Source organism: Tamandua tetradactyla, chromosome 1 (genome assembly GCF_023851605.1).
Source record: "Tamandua tetradactyla isolate mTamTet1 chromosome 1, mTamTet1.pri, whole genome shotgun sequence".
NCBI lineage: Eukaryota > Metazoa > Chordata > Mammalia > Pilosa > Myrmecophagidae > Tamandua > Tamandua tetradactyla.
In genome coordinates, this window is record NC_135327.1 from 231,468,396 (window position 1) to 231,495,193 (window position 26,798).

Consider the following 26,798-nt stretch of genomic DNA (forward strand, 5'->3'; position numbering starts at 1 on the left):
AAGGCGCACTTCCGCTCCCAGACGCCGAAGCTCCTGACGCGGCCCGCGCTGGAGTTCCGGCCGGACCCGCGCTTTAGTGCACCAGGGGAACGCGCACTTCCGCTCCCGCACGCGAGGCTCCTGACGCGGCCCTCGCTGGGGTTTCCGGCCGAACCCGCGCTTTAGTGCACCAGGGGAAGGCGCACTTCCGCTCCCAGACGCCCGCCCGCAGTTCACGTTGGGAAGATGGCGTGGGCTTCGGAAGCGATCCTCGCCCCTCCGGCGAACGAGCTGCCAGCGGCCGGTGCAGACCTCGCTCCCCAGCGTGCCCCGAGAGGACCTGAGGACGCGCTGCACCTCGAAGCGGGCTGTGCGGCCGCTGCTTGCGAGGGCTCGGGGACGCGTCAGCCGAGGAGGTTCGGGAAGCCGCGCTGCGAGCCGCGCGGTGAGTCCGGGCCCTGTCGCCGCCTCTCTCCTTCTCATCCCCTTCCCGGCGCCGGGGGCTCGCGCTCCGAAAGACCCAGGGCCGCGGCGTGCTGTGGGGGCAGACGGAGGACCGCGCGGGAGGGAGAACCAGGCTGATGGCCGCCGAGTCGGGTTCGTCGCGGCCTCTCGTCCTGTCCGGTGGGAATGAATCTTATCGTGTTTGCTCCACCGGGCAGGTCCGGAAGGTATCAAGGTACCTTGATTCAAGGAGGCCGATGAAATCCGGATTTCTCTCTCGTCTGGGAAGGCGCGTGCCGAACGCGGCGGCGTCTGCAGCTTTGTCTCGTGGCCGCCTGTTGGAGGAAGCTCCCTGGGAAGCGCTTTCCTTCCTCGTCTCCGAAGGTCGCTGGCTGGGGGACGCTGGGTCTCCTAGCTGTGTCGTCCTCTGCTCTCAGAATCTCATGGCTTTCTCTCTTGTCACGCTCTAGGTTTTTCCAAAGTGCTGCTGCTTTGAAAGGATTCCACTAACCCAATCGAGACCCACCTGGAGCGGCTGGAAACAGTCTCCACCGGGCAGGTTGAATCCCCGCACTGACTGAGTCCCGTCTCCGTGGAGGTAGGCTCTTTAAAGTTTCCAACTTACGGCGCTGAATAGGGATTAGAAGAAACCATTGCTCCCGCAAGGTTGAGCAGGATTAAAACGTGACTTTTCTGGGGAACATAAACCTTTTCAAACCAGCACATTCCACTCTCTGGACCCTAAAAAAGACGTGTTTCTCCATATACACAATACATTCATTCCGTAACAATATCAGAGATCCTTAAGCCATTTCAGTTAGAATCCAAATACACTGCGAGGTTAAAACCAGTACAGAGTCTCAGAGTCAGCTATAGGCATGGACAGTCCTAAGGCAGAATTTTCCTCTGGGTCTGCACCTGTAGAACGGGTGTGGACCTGTAAAACTCAGACAAGTTGTTTGCTGCCAGCATACAGAGGAGGAATAGTCATAAGATGCACGTACCCGTTTCCATAGGGAGTAAGAAGCACAGGGGTCCCAGGACCTAAGCAGTTTCAAAAACCCACAGGGTAGAGTCCATTAGATGTCAGAGTCTGAGAGTCATTGATCTTTGGGGCTTTAGAAAGTGGCAGTCTCACCCTTTCCAAGGGCCTACACAGTGGCCTACCTCTCTCTGAACGCAACATTGGGGGACCGTGGAGAGACCACTTTTTTCTCAGCACCACCCTCTCGGAGGATCGGGGCCGTATCTGGGTTCTCGGCCATCTCTAGGGTACATGCTCAGCCCCCCAATGTGGTGGCAGCCAGACTCGCCCTAAACCCCAGGGAGTGTGCTCCACCTTCCCCAAGGCCTGAGGTGGCACGCCTCTTCCACTGCAATGAGGTGAAAGGCCCATCCTCTGCCTTTGGGGCAAATTTACCCTCTCCACCTGCTTGGGTGGGTCTGCTCTCCTGGCCTGAGGCATCTTTTTTTTAATTAATAAAACCAGTCAACATACAGTATCATTTTTTTTCATCACATAGTTGTATATTCATCATGATCATTTCTTAGAACATTTACGTCAATTCAGAAAACGAGATAGAAAACAGAAAAAATAATTCATACATACCATACCCCCCACCCTTCCCATCCATTGATCACTAGCATTTCAATCTACTAAATTTATTTTGACATTTGTTCCTCCTATTATTTATTTATCTTTAATCCATATGTTTTACTCATCTGTCCATAAGGTAGATGAAAGAAGCATCAGACACAGGGTTTTCACAGTCACACAATCACATTGTGAAAGCTATATCATTATACAGTTATGTTCAAGAAACATGGCTACTGGAACACAGCTCTACATTTTTAGGCAGTTCCCTCCAGCCTCTCTGTTAAAGGTGATATCTATTGAATGCATCAGAATAACCTCCAGGATAACCTTTCGACTCTGTTTGGAATCTCTCAGCCATTGATACCTTATTTCGTCTCATTTCTCTCTTCCCCCTTTCGGTTGAGAAGTTTTTTTCAATCCCTTGGTGCTAAGTCCCAGCTCGTTCTAGGATTTCTATCCCACATTTGCCAGAAAGGTTCATACCCCTGGGAGTCGTGTCCCATGTAGGGGGGTGCGGGGATGGCAGTGAGTTTGCTTGTCGTGTTGACTGAGAGAGAAATGAAAGGTTCATACCCCTGGGAGTCGTGCCCCATGTGTGTGTGTGTGGGGGGGGAGGGCAGTGAGTTTGCTTGTCGTGTTGATTGAGAGAGAGATGGCCCGAAGCTTCTTGACTTCAGACCTCAGCCTCCATGGCTTTGCCTCTGAAGTTATTTTTCCTCCAGTGTGTCCCTTCTCTTAGCCCCCCAGTCCAAACTGGCAGTGGCTCTGTCTATACAGGTCCCACAGCACTGTCATTGGCTTTCTATGCCGTAGCCTTGGATCATGCCCATCAGACATAAGGAGTTTCCACAGATCCTTCCTGGAGAACTCCGTGTCCGGTCTTGGCTTTCTCTGAGATGGCCGACTGGTTCCATGTTTGGTTAAATCCTCATGTGGGGCACAATTCTCTGGGGTCTCCCCTCCTGGAAGCCCAGAATTTTCCAGAGCATCAATTTCTGGTTTCTTTGTACCCAAGAGTTCAGTTCTCAGCTTATCTCTTTCATGTCGCATTTCACTATAAGCTGTGAGGAGAAACCAGACTGCACTTTCCACATTTAATTTGGAGATCTCTTCTGCTAAATTTCCAAGTTCACGCCTTTTAAAGTCTACCTTCCAGCCAAAGCCACTGGTCAACTTTACCAGATTATCTGCTATTTTAGAACAAGGATTGCCTTCTTTACAGTTTGCAGTAACACATGCCTCATTTCTGTCTAAGCCCTTATCAACAGTATCTTCAGAGTCCACATTTCTACCAACAGTCTCTTCAGACATTCTAGGCCTTCTCGATCAAGCACTTCTGTTCTACTTTGCTAGCTGCTGGAATGCAATATACCAGAAACAGAATGGCTTTTAAAAGGGGAATTTAATAAGTTGCTAGTTCACAGTTCTAAGGCCAAGAAAATGTTCCAATTAAAACAAGTCAATAGACATGTCCAATCTAAGGCATCCAGGGAAAGATACCTTGGTTCAAGAAGGCTGATATAGTTCAGGGTTTCTCTCTCAAGTAAGAAGGCACACGGTGAACACAGTCAGCATTTCTCTCTCGTCTGGAAAGGCACATGGCAAACACAGCGTTATCTGTGAGCTTTGTCTCCTGGCTTCCTGTTTCATGAAGCTCCCTGGGAGGTGTTTTCCTTCTTCATCTCCAAAGGTCGCTGGCTGGTGGACTCTGCTTCTCATGGCTATGTCATTCTGCTCTCTCAGAATCTCATGGCTTTCTCTCTTGTCATTTTTACTTTTTCCAGAGTCCTTCTTTTAAAGGAATCCAGTGAAACCGATCAAGACCCACCTGGAATGGGTGAAGACAGCAGCACCTGTCAAGTTTAATGCCCAGACAGATTGAGTCACATCTCCATGGAGGTGAGCTAATTAAAGTTTCCAACATACAGTGCTGAATAGGGATTAGAAGAAACCGTTGCTCCCGCAAGGTTGATTAGTATTAAACCATGGCTTTTCTAGGGTACGTAAATGTTTTCAACCCAGCACACTCTTAGAGTCTTTTTTATTTCTGTGGTGTCAGTATAATGTCCCTTTTTTCAGTTTTTATTTTAATTATTTGTGTTCTCTCTTTTTCTTTATCAGTCTAGTAAAAGGTTTGTCCAATTAATTGGTCTTTTCGAAGAACCACCTGGCTTTGTTGATTCTCCCTATTGTTTTTTTCTATCATGTAGGTCCACTCTAATTTTTGTTATTTTTTTTCCATCTTCGCTATTTTAGTTTAGTTTTTTCTTCTTTCTTTAGCTCTTCTAGTTTTGAGGTTTGGTCCCTGACTTGAAAATTTTGTTTTCTTTTTTACTGTAAACACTTAAAACTATAGCTTTCCCTTCCAGCACTGTCTTTGCTGCATCCTGTAGGTTTTGGTGTATTGCATTTTCATTTTCATTCACCTCATGATATTCCTAATTTCCCCCATTATTTCCTCTTTTTGGTTGTTGAAGAGTAGTTGCTTAATTTCCATGTATTTGTGGATTTTCCATTTCTCCCTCTGTTATTTATTTCTAGCTCCATTCCTTTGTGGTCAGAGATATTTTTTTAATTTATTGAGACTTGTTTTGTGAGTTAAGATTTGGCCTGTGCTGGAGATTGATCCATGTGCACCAGAGTAGCCATGTATATTCTTTTCTTGCTGGGTGAAGTGTTCTTTGCATGTTTGTTAGGTCTGGTTGATTTAGTGTATCACTCAAGTCTTGTATTTTCTTATTGATCTTCTGTGTAGATGTGCTTTCCATTATTGGAAGCGGTGTATTAAAATTTCTTGCTATTAATGTAAAACTGTCTCTCCCTTCAAATCTGGCAATATTTGCTTCATATATTTTGGGGCTCTTCTGTTTGGTGTATATGTATTTATCGTTACTACATCTTATTGAATTGACCCCAGTTTTAGTTTGTTAAAGCTGCTGGATTGCAATATACCAGGAACAGAATGGCTTTTAAAAATGGAAATTTATTAAGTTGCAAGTTTATCGTTCTGTGGCTGTGAAAATATCCAAACTAAGGCATCCAGGGAAAGATACCTTGATTCAAGAAAGGCCAATGAGTCCAGAACACCTCTGTCAGCTGGGAAGGCACTTGATGACATCCACTAGCTTTCGCTTCTCATTTCATAAGGCTTCCCTGGGGACGTTTTCTGTCTGCGTCTCTAAAGCTCTCTGGCTGTGTGGGCTCTGTTGGCACTAAAGCTTTTACTGAAATGGTTCCCTCTTAAAGGGCTCCAATAAGCAACTCTGTCGTGAATGGGTGGAGACACCTCTCCATGGAAACCTAATCAAACCACCTAATCAAAAGTTACCACCCACAATTGGATGGGTCACATCTGCGTGGAAACAATCAAAAAGATCCCACTCATAATATTGACTGAGGATTAAGGAACATGGCTTTTCTAGGGTACGCAGCAGTTTCAAATTGACACAACTCCTTTTATCAGTGTAATGACCGTCTTTGCTCTCGTAAGGGTTATAGTGCCTTAATGTCTGTTTTATCTGATATTAGTTTAACTACACCAGCTGTCTTTTCTTTTTTTTTCATAACATGGGCAGGCACCGGGAATTGAACCCAGATCTCTGACATGGCAAGAACGAGCCACCGTTGCCTGCCCAAACACCAGCTGTCTTTTGCTTACTACTTTTATGATACATTTTCCCATCTTTTTACTTTCAATCTACTTAATGCCTTTGAGTTTAAGATGCGCCTCTTCTAGACCTCATGTGGTTGGGTCATGCTTTTTTATTTTTATCCATTTTACCAGTCTCTGCATTTAGACTGAAGAGTTTATTTACATTTAAAGTCACTACTGGTAAGGCTGGACTGGACTTTCTTTGCCATTTTGCTATTTAGTGTTTGTAAGTCTTATACATTTTCTGTCTCTCAGTTCTTCCATTAATGCCAACTTTCATATTTCTTTTATTTTTTGTGTTGTGCCACATTCAGTCCCTTCTCATTTCTATCTGGGTATGTTTTCCATGTGGTCACCAGGAGGTTAAAAGTTCATATAGAACAATCACATTTGATTTTATACCACCTTGACTTCAATAGCATATACTACCCTGTTGGCCTACCTTTCCATCTCCCCACCTTGTTTTCACTTGTTACAAATTGATGGAGAAATCATAAAATGGCTGGCCTGAAATCTGCCCTCCGCCCTAGCAACAGCGGTGACCAGTCCCAGCCCGACACGTGTCCCTGCATGCTCCAGCCTATATAAGCCGGTCCACTTCCTCAATAAGGCAGACGCCTTCCGCTCTCCCCTGAGGGTTGTCTCCTGAGTCGTGTGCTGTGTGCTCTGTGTCTGTGTGACTGACTCAGTACGGCCCCTTACTCCCAGCCATCAACTACCAATGTACAAAATATCAATGTACAATGTATCAATGTACAAAAATTATATCTTTGTACATTGTATGTCCAAATCAGATTGACCATTAATTTTTTGTGTTTGCATTTGAGCACCTGTAGTAAGAATTGGAGTTACATACTAAAAGATACAATATAGTAGTATGAGAATTTATAGTTACTGAAGTAGTTACCTTTGTTCGAGGTCTTTGTTTCAAATTACCTTGAACCCTTTCAAGGTATTTCCCTTTACTTTCAGTTTGGAGAGCTCTCGGTGTGCATTGTTTGTCGGTAGGTCCCTCCACTTCTGTTTATCAGGGAATGTCTTAATCTCTTCCTCATTGTGAAAGAAAATCTCACAGGATATAGAATTCTTGGTCGGCATTTGTTTTCTTTCAGCACTTTTAGGTATTTCAATCTACTGCTTTCTTCTCTCCATTGTTTCTGATGAGAAAATAGTGCCTAATTTAATTGGGACTCTCTTGTAGGTAGCACATTGCTTCTCTCTTGCAGCTTTCAGAATTCTTTCCTTGTACTTTGCTTTCAGCAGTTTAATCAGTCTGTGACTGATGTAAGTTTTCCTGTTTAGCCTTCTCTGGGATCCTTGGATGCGCATATTCATGTATTTTGATAAATCTGGGGAGGTTTCTGTCTTTTTTTTTTTTAATATTCCTTCAGCCCTTTTCTTTCTTTTTTCTCCTTCTGGAACTCCCATCATGTGTATATTGGTATGCTTGATGGTGTCTCAAAGGTCTTTTAGGCTGTTTTCACGTTTTATAATTCTTTTTCCTTTCTGGTCCTCAGCCTTTACTCACTTCAATTATTATGTCTTTCAGTTTGTTGATACCTTCTTCTGTCATCTCCAATCTACTGTTGAGACCCTTGGAAATTTTTCATTTCAATTATTGTGATCTTCAACTCCATTATTTCTGTTCGATTCTTCTTTTTTTTTGGTGCATGGTCCAGGAATTGAACCCGGGTCTCCCACATGGAACGCGAGCATTTTACCATTGAACTACCCATGCACCCTGATTTTTAATGTCTCTATCTTGTTATTAAGATTCTCATTGTTCATTGGTTGTTTTCTTGATACCCTTTAGTTCTGTATCTATTTTTTTCTTCTTCTCTTTGAGCAGTTTTTTTTTTATATGGTGTGTGGTGGGAGTGGGGCTTACATTTCATTCTTTTCCATGTGAATATCTCCCTATCACAACACCATTTGTTGATTTTTTTGAGTGCATGGGCTGGGAGTTGAACTTGGGGCTCCCACAGGGCAGGCGAGAATGCTACTGCTGTACTGCTGAACTACCTGTGCACCCTCTTTGCGGATACTGAAGATTTTTTTTTTTTAAAGTCTTTGTCTGGTCTTCTTCTTTGATGTTTTCTGGCTTTTTATCCTCTTCTTTGGGATGGGCCATCATATCCTGTTTCTTTGTCTTGTAATCGTTTGTAGCACACTGTACATTTTAATATTTTAAATGTGTAAAATGCTGAGATTTATTCTTTGAGATGTCTGTTTCTTGAGTTAATAACCAGATGGTGATTTGACAAGAGATTTTTTTGAGTGCCAGGAGCTAACAAAACCAAGCAAATCTAGGCCAAAAAACCCCAGCATTCAGTGTTTTGCTACCTGGCTTTGTGTTGTTTAGTGGTCTGTGTCACAGCTCAGACCTCCTAATCGGCAGATCAGTCCAAGGTAAATATGAAGTGTAACGTCTGCCTTGTCCCTTTTGTATCTGTGCCTTGTCCTAGTCTGGTGCTTGTTAGAAGCTATAGGAGTTCCCCTGTTTAAAGGAGTTTGAATATTTCCTCTACTTCCCTGGGAATAGATCTTCTCCTTGATCTTCCACTGAGCAACTTCAAGCAGATAAACCTCTGCCCTAGGCCATCCACCTCAGTTGTTTCTTCCACTTCTTTCCTTTTGTCAAGCTTCTTTTGCCTGGAGGGAAAATTGTGGGTAGGGGGGCACAAAAGGGAGGAATTTACCAAGTCACTTTTTCCCTGGTGGATCAAAGGGAGAGCACTGCTTATCTCTAAACTGCTCTGGAGAGGGATTGAGGGTGGGGCCAGGAGGAACTCCAGGTACCTCTCCTCCAACTCCCCAAAGCTGAGCTTTCTTTACTAGGCCCCTGACCAGCCATTGATACCCTTCAGCTATTCTCTGCATCTCTTGAGGACACATACTGTCTTTACATCTCCTCCACTGCCTTTGTCTGTTCATCAAGAGCAGTGATCAGTGACTGGCCTTCACCGTACTTTGTGATCTTGAGGAAGTTGATTTTTATGTCCTTCTCTGGCACCCAGGAAGCTACCCCATGAGCTAGAACCCACTGCTGCCTGCTGCTAGGGTGGAGCATGGGCATCGGTAACCGCAGCTCCTAGAGAGTGATTTCCTGGTACTTGGCATGATTTGCCAGCCTCTTCCTCTTGCTCTTACCTGGATGCTGTTCAATATTCTGTTAGAGCCTGGTGTTTCAGAACAGTTGATTCAGACAGTTCCGCCCTATTTAATAGTTGTTCTGTAAGAGAAACTGGTTCCTGGAGCTTCGTATGCTGCTGTCTTTTTCCTTCTTGTTTGAGTTTAAATTTTTATATACAAATTGTATCATACTGATCATCTCATCGTGTAGCTTTTTACCCTGAATATTGTTAATCGAGATTTGTTTGTGCTGCGGTGCATATAGCTCTCTCTATATTTAGTTTAGGAAATAATATTCTAGTATGTAAACTCACTACTACTTATCCATTCTTCTACTTAGAGATACTTGAAATGTTTCTCTTTTTGTTGTTACAAATATTGCTGCAGTGGATAGTCACACACCAATCCTTTTATACAGTAAATATGTAACAGCTTCTCTAGTGTAGATTTCTAGAAGCAGAAATTCTAGGTCATTGGGTTTGTTCTTATTCAGCTCTATTGCGTTTACACTTTGCTACTCTTCTAAAGTACTTCTATTGGTTTACATTTTCACCAGCAGTGTATGGAAGTTCCTGTTTCCCCACATTTTGCCAGCAACTGTTACTCTCAGGCTTTCTCTTCTTTTACCATCTGAAGCATATGTGGTAGTTCTTAAAGGTAGATAATCTTTGCTTAATAGTTTTTGACCCTTCTTCCTCTGGAAATGGCTGTTTATCAGCCATTTCTTCATCAGCCTTCTTGAACCAAGGTATCTTTTCCTGGATGGATGCCTCTGATTGGACATTTCTATAGACTTATTTTCATTGGGACATTTTCTCACCTTTAGAACTGTAAACTGGCAACTTATTAAATTCCCCTTATGAGAGCCATTCGGCTTCTGGTATTTTGCATTCTGGCAGGTAGCAAACTAGAACAGATTTGTTTATAATGACTTTGTGTATAGAAGCTTTTTCCTAATAGTTATCCTTGCATTCCTAGAGTAAACCCCCTAGAGTTCATTAATGTGTGTTTTCTTTCATACACTATTGAATTAGTTTGTGTATATACATTTAGGATATTTGCATCTGTATTCATAAAAAATGAACATAGGACTTTTAAAAATACTACTATCCTTCACTGATATTGATATCAAGGTTATACTCTAATATCAAGCTTTCACTTTCATAAAATCAGTTGGGCAGTTTTACCTCTTTTTGTTTTTCTTAAAATAGCCATAAAGATAGGAGTTACTTGCTCTTTGAAGAGTTTATGAGATTCATCTGTAAAACTCTCTGAGCCTGGTGGAGTTTGGGGGAATGATATTTGACTTAGCTGATTTAGTATATTTAATGGTAATTGGTATCTTTGGGTTTTTTATTTTTTCTTAAATCAATTTTGGCAGTATTTGTTTAGAAAATTTTGTTTCATCCATGTTTCCAGTTGATTGATATAAAACTTTTTATAGTATTTGCTCATAATTTTAAAACTCTCTGTTCCATCTATGATTAGTTTTTCCTTCTTTTTTTTACTAATTAAAGAAAAAAAAGAAATTAACAGAAACTTTAGAAATCATTCCATTCTACATGTGCAATCAGTAATTCTTAACATCATCACATAGATGCATGATCATCATTTCTTACTACATTTGCATCGATTTAGGAAAAGAACTAGCAAAACAACAGAAAAAGATATAGAATGTTAATATAGAGAAAAAAATATAATAGTAAAAAAAAAACAGACAAACAAACAAAGAAACCTATAGCTCAGATGCAGCTTCATTCACTGTTTTAACATGATTACTTTACAATTAGGTATTATTGTCCTGTCCATTTTTGAGTTTTTGTATCCAGTCCTGTTGCACAGTCTGTATCCCTTCAGCTCCAATTACCCATTATCTTACTCTGTTACTAACTCCTGCTGGTCTCTGTTACCAGTGACATGTTCCAAGTTTATTCTCGAATGTCGATCCACATCAGTGGGACCATACAGTATATGTCCTTTAGTTTTTGGCTAGGCTCACTCACCATAATGTTCTCTAGGTCCATCCATGTTATTACATGCTTCATAAGTTTATTCTGTCTTAAAGCTGCATAATATTCCATCGTATGTATATACCACAGTTTGTTTAGCCACTTGTCTGTTGATGGACGTTTTGACTGTTTCCATCTCTTTGCAATTGTGAATAACACTGCTATAAACATTGGTGTGCAAATGTCCGTTTGTGTCTTTGCCCTTAAGTCCTTTGAGTAGATACCTAGCAATGGTATTGCTGGGTCGTATGGCAATTCTATATTCAGTTTTTTGAGGAACCGCCAAACTGCCTTCCACAGTGGTTGCACCATTTGACATTCCCACCAACAGTGGATAAGTGTGCCTCTTTCTCCGCATCCTCTCCAGCACCTGTCATTTTCTGTTTTGTTGATAATGGCCATTCTGGTGGTTATGAGATGATATCTCATTGTGGTTTTGATTTGCATTTCTCTAATGACCAGGGACATTGAGCATCTCTTCATGTGCCTTTTGGCCATTTGTATTCCCTCTTCTCAGAGGTGTCTGTTCAAGTTTTTTTCCCATTTTGTAATTGGGTTGGCTGTCTTTTTGTTGTTGAGTTGGAGAATCTGTTTATAAATTTTGGATACTAGACCTTTATCTGATATGCCGTTTCCAAATATTGTCTCCCATTGTGTAGGCTGTCTTTCTACTTTCTTGATGAAGTTCTTTGATGCACAAAAGTGTCTGATTTTGAGGAGCTCCCATTTCTTTCTTTCTTTCTTCAGTGCTCTTGCTTTAGGTTTAAGGTCCATAAAACCGCCTCCAGTTCTAAGTTTCATAAGATATCTCCCTACATTTTCCACTAACTGTTTTATGGTCTTAGACCTAATGTTTAGATCTTTGATCCATTTTGAGTTAACTTTTGTATAAGGTGTGAGATACGGGTCCTCTTTCATTCTTTTGCTTATGGATATCCAGTTCTCTAGGCACCATTTATTGAAGAGACTGTTCTGTCCCAGCTGAGTTGGCTTGACTGCCTTATCAAAGATCAAATGTCCATAGATGAGAGGGTCTATATCTGAGCACTCTATTCGATTCCATTGGTCGATATATCTATCTTTATGCCAATACCATGCTGTTTTGACCACTGTGGCTTCAAAATATGCCTTAAAGTCCTGCAGCGTGAGACCTCCAGCTTCATTTTTTTTCCTCAAGATACTTTTAGCAATTCGGGGCACCGTGCCCTTCCAGATAAACTTGCTTATTGGTTTTTCTATTTCTGAAAAATAAGTTGTTGGGATTTTGATGGGTATTGCATTGAATCTGTAAATCAATTTAGGTAGGATTGACATCTAAACTATATTTAGTCTTCCAATCCATGAACACGGTATGCCCTTCCATCTATTTAGGTCTTCTGTGATTTCTTTTAACAGTTTTTTGTAGCTTTCTTTGTATAGGTCTTTTGTCTCTTTAGTTAAATTTATTCCTAGGTATTTTATTCTTTTAGTTGCAATTGTAAATGGGATTCGTTTCTTGATTTCCCCCTCAGCTTGTTCATTGCTAGTGTATACAAATGCTACAGATTTTTGAATGTTGATCTTGTAACCTGCTACTTTGCTGTACTCATTTATTAGCTCTAGTAGTTTTCTTGTGGATTTTTCTGGGTTTTCGACGTATAATATCATATCGTCTGCAAACAGTGATAGTTTTACTTCTTCCTTTCCAATTTTTATGCCTTGTATTTCTTTATCTTGTCTAATTGCTCTGGCTAGAACCTCCAACACGATGTTGAATAACAGTGGTGATAGTGGACATCCTTGTCTTGTTCCTGATCTTAGGGGGAAAGTTTACAATTTTTCCCCATTGAGGATGATATTAGCTGTGGGTTTTTCATATATTCCCTCTATCATTTTAAGGAAGTTCCCTTGTATTCCTATCTTTTGAAGTGTTTTCAGCAGGAAAGGATGTTGAATCTTGTCAAATGCCTTCTCTGCATCAATTGAGATGATCATGTGATTTTTCTGCTTTGATTTGTTGATATGGTGTATTACATTAATTGATTTTCTTATGTTGAACCATCCTTGCATACCTGGGATGAATCCTACTTGGTCATGATGTATAATTCTTTTAATGTGTTGTTGGATTCGATTTGCTAGAATTTTGTTGAGTATTTTTGCATCTATATTCATTAGAGAGATTGGTCTGTAGTTTTCTTTTTTTGTAATATCTTTGCCATGTTTTGGTATGAGGGTAATGTTGGCTTCGTAGAATGAATTAGGTAGCTTTCCCTCCGCTTTGATATTTTTGAAGAGTTTGAAGAGAGTTGGTACTAATTCTTTCTGGAATGTTTGATAGAATTCACATGTGAAGCCGTCTGATCCTGGACTGTTCTTTTTGGGAAGCTTCTGAATGACTGATTCAATTTCTTTACTTGTGATTGGTTTGTTGAGGTCATCTATTTCTTCTTGAGTCAAAGTTGGTTGTTCATGTCTTTCCAGGAACCCGTCCATTTCATCTAAATTGTTGTATTTATTAGCGTAAAATTTTCCATAGTATCCTGCTATTACCTCCGTTATTTCTGTGAGGTCAGTAGTTATGTCTCCTCTTCCATTTCTGATCTTATTTATTTGCATCCTCTCTCTTCTTCTTTTTGTCAATCTTGCTAAGGGCCCATCAGTCTTATTGATTTTCTCATAGAACCAACTTCTGGCCTTATTGATTTTCTCTATTGTTTTCATGTTTTCAATTTCATTTATTTCTGCTCTAATCTTTGTTATTTCTGTCCTTTTGCTTGCTTTGGGGTTAGTTTGCTGTTCTTTCTCCAGTTCTTCCAAGTGGACAGTTAAATCTTGTATTTTTGCCCTTTCTTCTTTTTTTGATATTGGCATTTAGGGCAATAAATTTCCCTCTTAGCACTGCCTTTGCTGCGTCCCATAGGTTTTGATATGTTTTGTTTTCATTTTCATTTGTCTCGAAATATTTACTAATTTTTCTTGTAATTTCTTCCTTGACACAGTGGTTGTTTAAGAGTGTGTTGTTGAGCCTCCACGTATTTGTGAATTTTCTGGCACTCTGCCTATTATTGATTTCCAACTTCATTCCTTTATGATCTGAGAAAGTGTTGTGTATGATTTCAATCTTTTTAAATTTGTTGAGACTTGCTTTGTGACCCAGCATATAGTCTATCTTTGAGAATGATCCATGAGCACTTGAGAAAAAGGTGTATCCTGCTGTTGTGGGGTGTAATGTCCTATAAATGTCTGTTAAGTCTAGCTCATTTATTGTGATATTCAAATTCTTTGTTTCTTTATTGATCCTCTGTCTAGATGTTCTGTCCCTTGATGAGAGTGGCGAATTGAAGTCTCCAACTATTATGATAGATGTGTCTCTTTCCCTTTTCAATATTTGCAGTGTATGCCTCATGTATTTTGGGGCATTCTGGTTCGGTGCATAAATATTTATGATCGTTATGTCTTTTTGTTGAATTGTTCCTTTTATTAGATAGTGTCCTTCTTTGTCTCTTTTAACTGTTTTACATTTGAAGTCTAATTTGTTGGATATTAGTATAGCCACTCCTGCTTTTTTCTGGTTGTTATTTGCATGAAATATCTTTTCCCAACCTTTCACTTTCAACCTATGTTTATCTTTGGGTCTAAGATGTGTTTCCTGTAGACAGCATATAGAAGGATCCTGTTTTTTAATCCATTTTGCCTGTCTGTGTCTTTTGATTGGGGAATTCAGTCCATTGACATTTAGCATTATTACTGTTTGGACAATATTTTCCTCTACCATTTTGCCTTTTGTATTATATATATCATATCTGACTTTCCTTCTTTCTACACTCTTCTCTATACCTCTCTCTTCTGTCTTTTTGTATCTGACTCTAGTGCTCCCTTTAGTGTTTCTTGCAGAGCTGGTCTCTTGGTCACAAATTCTCTCAGTGACTTTTTGTCTGAGAATGTTTTAATTTCTCCCTCATTTTTGAAGGACAATTTTGCTGGATATAGAAGTCTTGGTTGGCAGTTTTTCTCTTTTAGTAATTTAAATATATCATCCCACTGTCTTCTAGCTTCCATGGTTTCTGCTGAGAAATCTACACATAGTCTTATTGGGTTTCCCTTGCATGTGATGGATTGTTTTTCTCTTGCTGCTCTCAAGATCCTCTCTTTCTCTTTGACCTCTAACATTCTAACTAGTAAGTGTCTTGGAGAACGCCTATTTGGGTCTGTTCACTTTGGGGTGCGCTGCACTTCTTGGATCTGTAATTTTAGGTCTTTCATAAGAGTTGGGAAATTTTCAGTGATAATTTCTTCCATTCGTTTTTCTCCTCCTTTTCCCTTCTCTTCTCCTTCTGGGACACCCCCAACATGTATATTTGTGCGCTTCATATTGTCATTCAGTTTCCTGATCCCCTGTTCAAATTTTTCCATTCTTTTCCCTATAGTTTCTGTTTCTTTTTGGAATTCAGATGTTCCATCCTCCAATTCACTAATTCTAGCTTCTGTCACTTTAAATCTACCATTGTAGGTATCCATTGTTTTTTCCATCTTTTCTACTTTGTCCTTCACTCCCATAAGTTCTGTGATTTGTTTTTTCAGTTTTTCTATTTCTTCTTTTTGTTCAGCTCATGTCTTCTTCATGTCCTTCCTCAATTTATCGATTTGGTTTTTGAAGAGGTTTTCCATTTCTGTTCATATATTCAGCATTAGTTGTCTCAGCTCCTGTATCTCATTTGAACTATTGGTTTGTTCCTTTGACTGGGCCATATTTTCAATTTTCTGAGCTTGATCTGTTATATTCTGCTGGTGTCTGGGCATTTAGTCAGATTTCCCTGGGTGTGAGACCCAGCAGGTTGAAAGATTTTTCTGTGAAATATCTGGGCTCTGTTTTTCTTATCCTGCCCAGTAGGTGGCACTCGTCTGTCTGCGGGTCCCACCAGTAAAAGATGCTGTGGCCCCTTTAACTTTGGGAAACTCTTGCTGTGGGGGGGGTCGCCAACCGAAGCGGATTGGGGGAGTGCCAATCTGAATCTCCCAGCCGGCCCAGGGATCCACACGCGGGGAGGGTCGCCGGCCTCCGCGGCTTGAGGGAGCGCCTGTCCAAAATTCCCAGCCTGCCCGGGGCGCCAAGTGTGGCGGGGGGGAGCGCCAGTCGCCGCGGCTTGGGGGAGTGCCTCTCCACTGTTCCCAGCCGGACTTGGAAGCCACATGTTTGGAAGGGGCCCCTGTCGCCGTTCTCCGTGGCTTGGGGATCTCTGATCCAATTCTCCCAGCTGGTCTGGGGGGCCGCGCGTGGTGGGGGGGTGCCAGCCGCCACAGCTTGAAGGGACCGCCTGTCCTATTCTCCCAGCCGTCCCGAGAAGGAGGGAGGGAGGGATTCCAGCCCCCTGCCGCCCCAGCCCGGGGAAGCCCGCGCCCCTCGGCCATCTCACCGGAGGGGGTTCTCCCACCCAGTCAGCCGTTCCAGAATGGGGTACGCTGTCTTTTTGGTCTCTGTCGTGGCTCCGGGAGCTGTTCTGTGTCGTTTCTACTTCCCTAGTAGCTGTTCTGGAGGAGGAACTAAGACCCGCGTGTCTTACTAAGCCGCCATCTTCTCCGAAAGTCTGAATTTTTCCTTCTTAATGTTGTTTATTTTTTTTTCTTAATATCTTGCTTGGATTTCATTATTTTTATTCGTCTTTCAAAGAATGTATTTAGTTTTCTTGAGTTTCTCATCTTTTTTAGTTTCTAGGTCCTTAATCTCTGATCTTATCTTTAGTGAGGTCTTCCTGATTTCTTGTGTCCATTACTTTTTAATTTCTTGAGTAGAACACTTAATTCATTTATTTCAGTATTAATTTTTAATAAATGCATTTTAAGGCTACAAAAGTATCAAAATTCTGCTTTAGCTGTGTCCTACCAGTTTTTACATGTAGAGCTTTTATACTCTAAATATTTTTTAGTTTCCAAAATAGGACTTTTCTGTTACTATTTTGCCTTCTGTTATGTTCATAGAATTTCCTTTATTCCCTTATTTTTCTGTCTTTTGTTTTGACAGCTGTGCTTTTATGTACTCTGGGGTTTTTTGTTTGTTTCACTGCATTTTAAAAATTGAGATACTTTATGTATTCACATACCCTATAATCATCCAGAGTGTACCATCAGTGGTTCACAGTGTCATCAGATAACTGTGTATTTGTCATCACAATTGGAGTTTGAACATTTTCATTACACCACCACCACCAAAAAAAGAATGAAAATAAAAAAACACCTGAAACATCCCATTCCCCTGTATTCCCCTATTGTTTATTTATTTCTGCCTTTTTTTTTTTTTACTTACTCTTCTGTACATACACTTAATAAAGGGAGTGTCAGTCACAAGATTTTCACAATCACATGGACACACTTTAAAAGCGCTATAGTCAATTATTTATTTTTTCTTGCTTTAATTTTAAATTGGTTTATGAAACATACTGTACAAACAGGCTTTACAATGATTGCTTAGATATTTTATTTAAATATGCCTATGGATAAGCTAAGATATCCATTTTATGTGGTTAAGATTTCCATTTAATTGTAAAAATAATCTGTATTGTATTGAACCTTGAAAACTTTATGCTGGATACAAGAAGTTAGTCCAAAAGATCACACATGATATTTTTACATTTATATGAAATATCTAGAATAGACAAATCTAGAGAGATGTAAGTAGATTAGTGATTGGCTAGGATGGAAGGTGGGTGAATGGGGATTTACTGCTTAATTAGTAAAGGGGTTCTGTTTTGGGTGATGAAAGTTTTAGTAATGGAAAGTGTGACGGTAGCACAACATTGTAAAAGTAATTGACACTGAATGGTACATTTAAAAATGGTTAAAATGGCAAATTTTCTGGTACATTTATTTCACCATAATTTTTTTGGAAGGTTTAGGAGGCAAAAGGGTGAGAAGGAAGAAAAGTAGACCAGGAAATTTAAAGTCGGGGGGGGGGTATTTCTGCGCTCCCGGGCAGAATTCACCAAACCCAAGATGAAGGGAGGAGGTAAGTGCACACGCAGGCTTCAGCATGGGCAGCTTTTAAGGATGGAGGTCAGGTGACGTCGGGAAGGGGCAGTTCATTAGTTCCAGAAGTCAGGTTGGGAGGGGTGACACAGCCTCCACAGCTCCAGTTGCAGTGCCTTTCCCCATTCCCCGGACCTAACATTTTTAACTTTCTCTATACTAATAATCTCATTTATTGTTTCCTGTTTGTTTATAGCAGCCATTTTTATAGGTTTGAGGTGATTTCTCATTGTCATCTTAATTTGCATTTCCCTGATAGGCAGTGAAAATGAGCAGCTCTTCATGAGCTTAAAAAGCCATGTGTATTTGCTCTTCAGAAAAGTGCCTGTTTATTCTGTCTGCTCATTTTATAATTAGATTATTTCTTCTTTTGTTGTTGAGCTGTATAACTTCTTTATGTACAGAGAATATTAAGCATTTGTCCAGTATGTGGTTTTCAAATATTTTCTACCATTGAGTTGGCTGCCTCTTCGCCTTGTTAACAAAGTCCTTTGAGGCCCAGAAGTTCTTGATCTTAAGGAGTTCCTATTTGTCTTTTTTCTTTCACAGCTTGTGCTTTAGTTGTAAAGTTTAAGAGTATGAGTCACAGATATGAAATAATTAGAAAAAGCAAACCCACTCAGTCAGAATCTAGAATAGAAGTTACCAGGAGATGGGATATGGGTAGCGAATAGGAACTTAAGGCTTAAAATGTGCTATTTTTGAAGGTTCAAACATGGCAGCTTACCATGGTATGGAATTTAGCCCATCCTGCAGAGCTGCTAGTAAAAAACCAGCGGCGCGGGGTCTTTCGGAGCGCGAACCCCTGGCATCGGGAAGGGGATGAGAAGGAAAGAGGCGGCGACTGGGCCGAGACTCACTGTCCGTCTCGCAGCACGGCTACCCGAACCTCCTTGGCTGATGCGTCCCCGAACCCTCGCAAGCAGCAGCCGCACAGCGCTAGCGTTTCCGTCACAGCCTGCTTTGAGGTGCAGGGCGGCCTCAAGTCCTCTCGGGGCACACTGGGGAACGAGGTCAGGTTGTCTGCACCGGCCGCTGGCACCTCGTTCGCCGGAGGGGTGAGGATCGGTTCCGAAGCCGACGCCATTTTCCCAATGTGAACTGCGGGTGGGGCGTCTGGGAGCGAAAGTGCGCATTCCGCTGGTGAACTGTCACTGCCACGTGTCTGCCCCAGAGTTTGCCCACGTGCGTGGGGGCGTCGCTCGGGGGAGCAGAGAGGCCCGGGCTTTTCCCTGCTGATGAGGTTTGCTCTCCTCCCTGCGGACAGAGACCCCAGTCTGCCCCTGGCCCCGTGCACCTTTGAGGGCTTCCCTGTTTAACCTCAGCACAGCGGTTTGTTTCTGTTCCTGGAGAGCGGTGAACTCTCTAACCACATAGTGCTTTTGATGGCTGTGCTCCGCTCCTGGTGTCCTCCCCCCTTACTTTTCCTTGCCCTGGCTGTTGATCCCACTTTCCCTCAGAAGCCATCCTCCAGACCCCGGCTTGCTGCTCACCCCGCGCAGTGCCTCTGCCAGCTGTAATGGGAGAGAACAGCAAACAGGAAGCGCATAATACACAGAGCATCAGGATTACCAAGTGCTTGACCTGTTAAGTTGCAAACTAGAGGCTGATAATAGAGGAGGAAGGGCTCGGTGTTTTAGGGGGAAAATCAGCAGGGAGTTGACTCTCAAGTTGAGGTCAAGGAGCCAGGCAGGGAAGGGGCTGGGAGTGTGCGGGTTGGCAGTGCCATCCAGGCAGGTTGCAGGAGCTCAGACAGGACAGAATTTGGCACTGTTGGACCTGCCAAAAGGCTGGAGCCTGAAGCAGAAAGAGAGGCATGAAACGAGACGAGAGGTTTGCCAGGGTCTATGCGATGGTTTAGGAAGGAGCACCTACGCATCTGTTATTAAAGGATTGCTTTATTTTTTATTTGAATTTTTTATTAATTAAAAAAAATTACAAGAAACAAATATTCCCAACACATACACTAAGCAATTCACAATATCATCACATAGTTGCATATTCATCATCATGATCATTTCCCAGAGCATCAGCATCAATTCAGAAAAACAAATAAAAAGACAGCAGAAAAATATAACAAACAGAAAAAAGAAAATTTTACAAGCCCCCGAGCGGCGCGCACTTCCCTGAGGCTGCGGCGGCTGGCGCCCCTTCCTCCCTCCTTCCCAGACGAGCTGAGAGTCTCGGAGAGGCAAGTTTCCCAAGCCGCGGTGGCTGGCACCCCTCTCTCGTGACTTCCCGGACCAGCTACGAGTCTCGGATCTGCGAGTTCCCCGTGCCGCGGCGGCCGGTGACCCGCGCCCCTCCCCCACAGGCGGCTCCCCGGTCTGGCGGCAAGTCTAGAATCAGCGAGGTCCCCAAGCCGTGGTGGCCGGCGGCCGGTACCTCTCCCTCACAGTCAACTGCCTGGAGGGAGAGGAGGGAGTTTCCGACAGTGGCAGGAACTGGGTCCAACCGAACAACAATAGTGACATTAATAAAGGACCCACAGCATCTTTTGCTGGTGGGACCCACAGACAGACAAGCGCCACATAATGGGCAGGATATGGCGCCCAGAGACTTCACAGGAAAATCTTTCAGCTGCTGGGTCTCACACTCAGGGAAGTCTGATTAAATGTCCAGACGCCAGCAAAAAATAACAAGTCACACCATGAAAATTGAAGATATGGCCCAGTCAAAGGAACAAACTAATAGTTCAAATGAGATACAGGAGCTGAGAAAACTAATTCTGAATATACAAACAGAAATGGAAAACCTCTGCAAAAACCAAATCAATAAATTGAGAGAGGACATGAAGTAGGCAAGGGATGAACAAAAAGAAGAAATGGAAAGTCGGAAAAAACAAATCACAGAACTTATGGGAATGAAAGATACACTAGAAGAAGTGAAAAAAACAATGGAAACCTACAATGGAAGATATCAAGAGACAGAGGTTAGAATTAGTGAACTGGAGGATGGAACATCTGAAATCCAAAAAGAAACTGAAACTATAGGGAAAAGAATGAAAAAATTTGAGCAGGGGCAAAGGGAATTGAATGATAATATGAAGCGCACAAATATACGTGTTGTGGGTGTCCCAGAAGGAGAAGAGAAGGGAAAAGGAGGAGAAAAACGAATGGAAGAAATTATCACTGAAAATTTCCCAACTCTTATGAAAGACCTAAAATTACAGATCCAAGAAGTGCAGCGCACCCCAAAGAGAATAGACCCAAATAGGCGTTCTCCAAGACACTTACTAGTGAGAATGTCAGAGGACAAAGAGAAAGAGAGGATCTTGAGAGCAGCAAGAGAAAAACAATCCATTCCATACAAGGGAAACCCAAAAAGTCTATTTGTACATTTCTCAGCAGAAACCTTGGAGGCAAGAAGACAGTGGGATGATATATTTAAATTACTAAAAGAGAAAAACTGCCAACCAAGACTTCTATATCCAGCAAAATTGTCCTTCAAAAATGAGGGAGAAATTAAAACATTCTCAAACAAAAAGTCACTGAGAGAATTTGTGACCAAGAGACCAGCTCTGCAAGAAATGCTAAAGGGAGCACTAGAGTCAGATATGAAAAGACAGAAGAGTGAGCTGTGGAGAAGAGTGTAGAAAGAAGAAAAATTAGATATGATATATATATAATACAAAAGGCAAAATGGTAGAGGAAAGTATTACCCAAACAGTAATAACACTAAATGTCAATGAACTGAATTCCCCAATCAAAAGACATAGACTGGCAGAATGGATTAAAAAACAGGATCCTTCTATATGCTGTCCACAGGAAACACATCTTAGACCCAAAGATAAACACAGGTTGAAAGTGAAAGGTTGGGAAAAGATATTTCATGCAAATAACAACCAGAAAAGAGCAGGAGTAGCTATACTAATATCCAACAAATTAGACTTCAAATGTAAAACAGTTAAAAGAGACAAAGAAGGATACTATCTACTAACAAAAGGAACAATTAAACAAGAAGACATAACAATCATAAATATTTATGCACCGAACCAGAATGCCCCAAAATACGTGAGGAATACACTGCAGTCACTGAAAAGGTAAATAGACACATCTACCATAATAGCTAGAGACTTCAATTCTTCAATCCCCAACTCTCATCAATGGACAGAACATCTAGACAGAGGATCAATAAAGAAACAGAGAACTTGAATATTACAATAAATGAGCTAGACTTAACAGACATTTATAGGACATTACATCCCACAACAGCAGGATACACCTTTTTCTCAAGTGCTCATGGATCATTCTCAAAGATAGACCATATGCTGGGTCACAAAGCAAGTCTCAACAAATTTAAAAAGATTGAAATCATACAAAACACTTTCTCGGATCATAAAGAAATGAAGTTGGAAATCAATAATAGGCAATGTGCCAGAAAATTCACAAACACATGGAGGCTCAACAACACACTGTTAAACAACCAGTGGGTCAAGGAAGAAATTACAAGAAAAATTAGTAAATATCTCGAGGCGAATGAAAATGAAAACACAACATATCAAAACCTATGGGAGGCAGCAAAGATAGTGCTAAGAGGGAAATTTATTGCCCTAAATGCTTGTATCAAAAAAGAAGAAAGGGCAAAAATTTGGGAACTAACTGTCCACTTGGAAGAACTGGAGAAAGAACAGCAAACTAATCCCAAAGCAAGCAAAAAGAAAGAAATAACAGAGATTAGAGCAGAAATAAATGAAATTCAGAACATGAAAACAATAGAGAAGATCAATAAGACCAGAAGTTGGTTCTATGAGAAATTCAACAAGATTGATGGGCCCTTAGCAAGATTGACAAAAAGAAGAAGAGAGAGGATGCAAAAAATATGATAGGAAATGGAAGAGGAGACATAACTACTGACCTCACAGAAATAAAAGAGGTAATAACAGGATTCTAAGAACAACTTTATGCTAATAAATACAACAATGTAGATGAAATGGACAAGTTCCTGGAAAGGCATGAATAACCAACTTTGACTCGAGAAGAAATAGATGACCTCAACAAACCAATCACAAGTAAAGAAATTGAATCAGTCATTCAGAAGCTTCCCAAAAAGAAAAGTCCAGGACCAGACAGCTTCACATGTGAATTCTACCAAACATTTCAGAAAGAATTAGTACCAACCCTGCTCAAACTCTTCAAAAAAATTGAAATGGAGGGAAAGCTACCTAATTCATTCTATGAAGCCAACATCACCCTCATACCAAAACCAGGCAAAGATATTACTAAAAAAGAAAACTACAGACCAATCTCTCTAATGAATATAGATGCAAAAATACTCAACAAAATTCTAGCAAATTGAATCCAGCAACACATTAAAAGAATTATACATCATGACCAAATAGGATTCATCCCAGGTATGCAAGGATGGTTCAACATAAGAAAATCAATTAATGTAATATACCATATCAACAAATCAAAGCAGAAAAGTCACATGATCATCTCAGTTGATGCAGAGAAGGCATTTGACAAGATTCAACATCCTTTCCTGTTGAAAACACTTCAAAGGATAGGAATACAAGGGAAGCTCCTTAAAATGATAGAGGGAATATATGAAAAACCCACAGCTAATATCCTCAATGGGGAAAAATTGTAAACTTTCCCCCTAAGATCAGGAACAAGACAAGGATGTCCATTATCGCCACTGTTATTCAACATCGTGTTGGAGGTTCTAGCCAGAGCAATTAGACAAGATAAAGAAATACAAGGCATCAAAATTGGAAAGGAAGTAGTAAAACTATCACTGTTTGCAGACGATATGATACTATACGTCGAAAACCCAGAAAAATCCACAACAAAACTACTAGAGCTAATAAATGAGTATAGCAAAGTAGCAGGTTACAAGATCAACATTCAAAAATCTGTAGTGTTTCTATACACTAGCAATGAACAAGCTGAGGAGGAAGTCAGGAAATGAATTACATTTACAATTGCAACTAAAAGAATAAAATACCTAGGAATAAATTTAACTAAAGAGACAAAAGACCTATACAAAGAAAACTACAAAAAACTGTTAAAAGACATCACAGAAGGCCTAAATAGATGGAAGGGCATACCGTGTTCATGGATGGGAAGACTAAATATAGTTAAGATGTCAATCCTACCTAAATTGATTTACAGATTCAATGCAATACCCATCAAAATCCCAACAACTTATTTTTCAGAAATAGAAAAACCAATAAGCAAATTTATCTGGAAGGGCACGGTGCCCCGAATTGCTAAAAGTATCTTGAGGGAAAAAAACGAAGCTGGAGGTCTCACGCTGCAGGACTTTAAGGCATATTATGAAGCCACAGTGGTCAAAACAGCATGGTATTGGCATAAAGATAGATATATCGACCAATGGAATCGAATAGAGTGCTCAGATATAGACCCTCTCATCTATGGACATTTGATCTTTGATAAGGCAGTCAAGCCAACTCAGCTGGGACAGAACAGTCTCTTCAATAAATGGTGCCTAGAGAACTGGATATCCATATGCAAAAGAATGAAAGAGGACCCATATCTCACACCCTACACAAAAGTTAACTCAAAATGGGTCAAAGATCTAAACATTAGGTCTAAGACCATAAAACAGAGGAAAATGTAGGGAGATATCTTATGAATCTTACAATTGGAGGCGGTTTTATGGACCTTAAACCTAAAGCAAGAGCACTGAAGAAAGAAAGAAAGAAATGGGAGCTCCTCAAAATTAAACACTTTTGTGCATCAAAGAACTTCATCAAGAAAGTAGAAAGACAGCCTACACAATGGGAGACAATATTTGGAAACGGCATATCAGATAAAGGTCTAGTATCCAGAATTTATAAAGAGATTGTTCAACTCAACAACAAAAAGACAGCCAACCCAATTACAAAATGGGAAAAAGACTGAACAGACACCTATCAGAAGAGGAAATAGAAATGGACAAAAGGCACATGAAGAGATGCTCAATGTCCCTGGCCATTAGAGAAATGCAAATCAAAACCACAATGAGATATCATCTCACACCCACCAGAATGGCCATTATCAACAAAACAAAAAATGACAAGTGCTGGAGAGGATGCGGAGAAAGAGGCACACTTATCCACTGTTGGTGGGAATGTCAAATGGTGCAACCACTGTGGAAGGCAGTTTGGCGGTTCCTCAAAAAACTGAATATAGAATTGCCATACGACCCAGCAATACCATTGCTGGGTATCAACTCAAAGGACTTAAGGGCAAAGACACAAACGGACATTTGCACACCAGTGTTTATAGCAGCATTATTTACATTTGCCAAGAGATGGAAACAGCCAAAATGTCCATCAGCAGACGAGTGGCTAAACAAACTGTGGTATATACATACGATGGAATATTATGCAGGTTTAAGACTAGATAAACTTATGAAGCATGTAATAACGTGGATGGACCTAGAGAACATTATGCTGAGTGAGACTAGCCAAAAACTGAAGGACAAATACTGTATGGTCCCACTGATGTGAACTGACATTAGAGAATAAACTTGGAATATGTCATTGGTAACAGAGACCATCAGGAGTTAGAAATAGGGTAAGATAATGGGTAATTGGAGCTGAAGGGATACAGACTGTGCAACAGGACTAGATACAAAAACTCAAAAATGGACAGCACAGTACTACCTAATTGCAATTTAATTATGTTAAAACACTGAATGAAGCTGCATCTGAGCTATAGTTTTTTTTGTTCTGTTTTTTTATATATATTTTTTGTATTTTTTATTTTTATTCTTTCTCTATATTATCATTTTCTTTTTCTGTTGTCTTGCTGTTTCTTTTTCTAAATCGATGCAAATGTACTAAGAATTGATGATCATACATCTATGTGATGATATTAAGAATTACTGATTGCATATGTAGAATTTAATGATTTCTAAATGTTGTGTTAGTTAATTTTTTTTTAATTAATCAAAAAAAAAAGACAGACCATACCTGTAACTGACTTTGATGAGATTTTGTACTGTTTCTGACATTGTATTGCATTTGTATTGTTAGTGAAGTAGTTAAAGCCTTTCTGATATTGTGATGGAATTAATGTATTTTGCATTTGAAAAGAACATACCTTTTCGGAGTCCAAAGGGTGGAATGTGCCTTTTTGAATCTATTGTGAACTGCAGAAAAGTCAAATTCTTTAATGCTCATTCAGTATTGCTAGGTAGGAGCTTTTTTATTATTACCATGGAGATGTGGTCCACCCAGTTCTGGATGGTAACTTCAGATTAGATGGTTTCTATGAAAGTATGTCCCCATCCAACCTAAGCCACTTAAGAGAGAACATTTTGAAAAATCCACAAGAGCCCTCACAGTCAGAGACCTTTAGAGATGAAAAAGCAAAATACCTCTGAGGGAGCTTCATGAAACAGAAGTCTGAAGAGAAAGATAGCATAGACCTATCATGTTTGTCATGTGCCTTTCCATTTGAGAGAGAAATACTGAACATAATCAGACTTCTTGAAACAAGGTAACTTTCACTGATGCTTAGATTGTATATTTTTATAGCCTTGCTTTAATTTGGACATTTTCTTGGCCTTAGAAATGTAAACTAGCAACATAAATTATCCCTTTTAAAAGTTGTTTTATTTCCAGTATATCACATTCTAGCTGCTACCACACTAGAGCAGGAGGTTTTCCTGGAAAACAGGATTTGCAAATGAATTAAGTATTACAGAAATTCTGTTTCATATGAACCCTCATAAAGGCTTCATCATTGTGGAGAGCATGGTAACAAGGACACAAGCAGTTTTGGTTACGGGTATGATTCTATTAAAAGCAATTGAGTTTAAAAGGGAAGGAGGGTTAAGAGACAGACATTATCAAAAGCCATTTCAAGTATGTTAGTTGTAAAGGTAGTAGAGAAATGTGCTGGAGTACTAATGATATGTAAAGACAGGTATGTTGAATAAGCCTAACACAATTCCATGGAGACCTATGTTTTGTATCCCTACTATTTAATAATTCAATAAATTGAGAAAATCACACACACAAAAAAAAATC

At 40.7% G+C, this 26,798-nt stretch overlaps 1 long non-coding RNA gene across 3 annotated transcripts; it reads left to right on the forward strand.

The window, feature by feature from the left end:
* The first annotated feature begins 217 nt into the window (after positions 1-217).
* LOC143677884 (uncharacterized) lies at positions 218-26,792 on the forward strand. Of its 3 annotated transcripts, XR_013172968.1 has the most exons (4): positions 218-424; positions 894-1,021; positions 3,805-3,919; positions 18,520-26,792. It is a non-coding gene; the product is annotated as an uncharacterized LOC143677884 (long non-coding RNA). The 3 variants fall into 3 exon arrangements; XR_013172966.1 differs by lacking the exon at positions 18,520-26,792 and having other exon boundaries at positions 3,805-13,155; XR_013172969.1 differs by lacking the exons at positions 218-424; positions 18,520-26,792 and adding an exon at positions 537-807 and having other exon boundaries at positions 3,805-13,155.
* Positions 26,793-26,798: the final 6 nt, after the last annotated feature.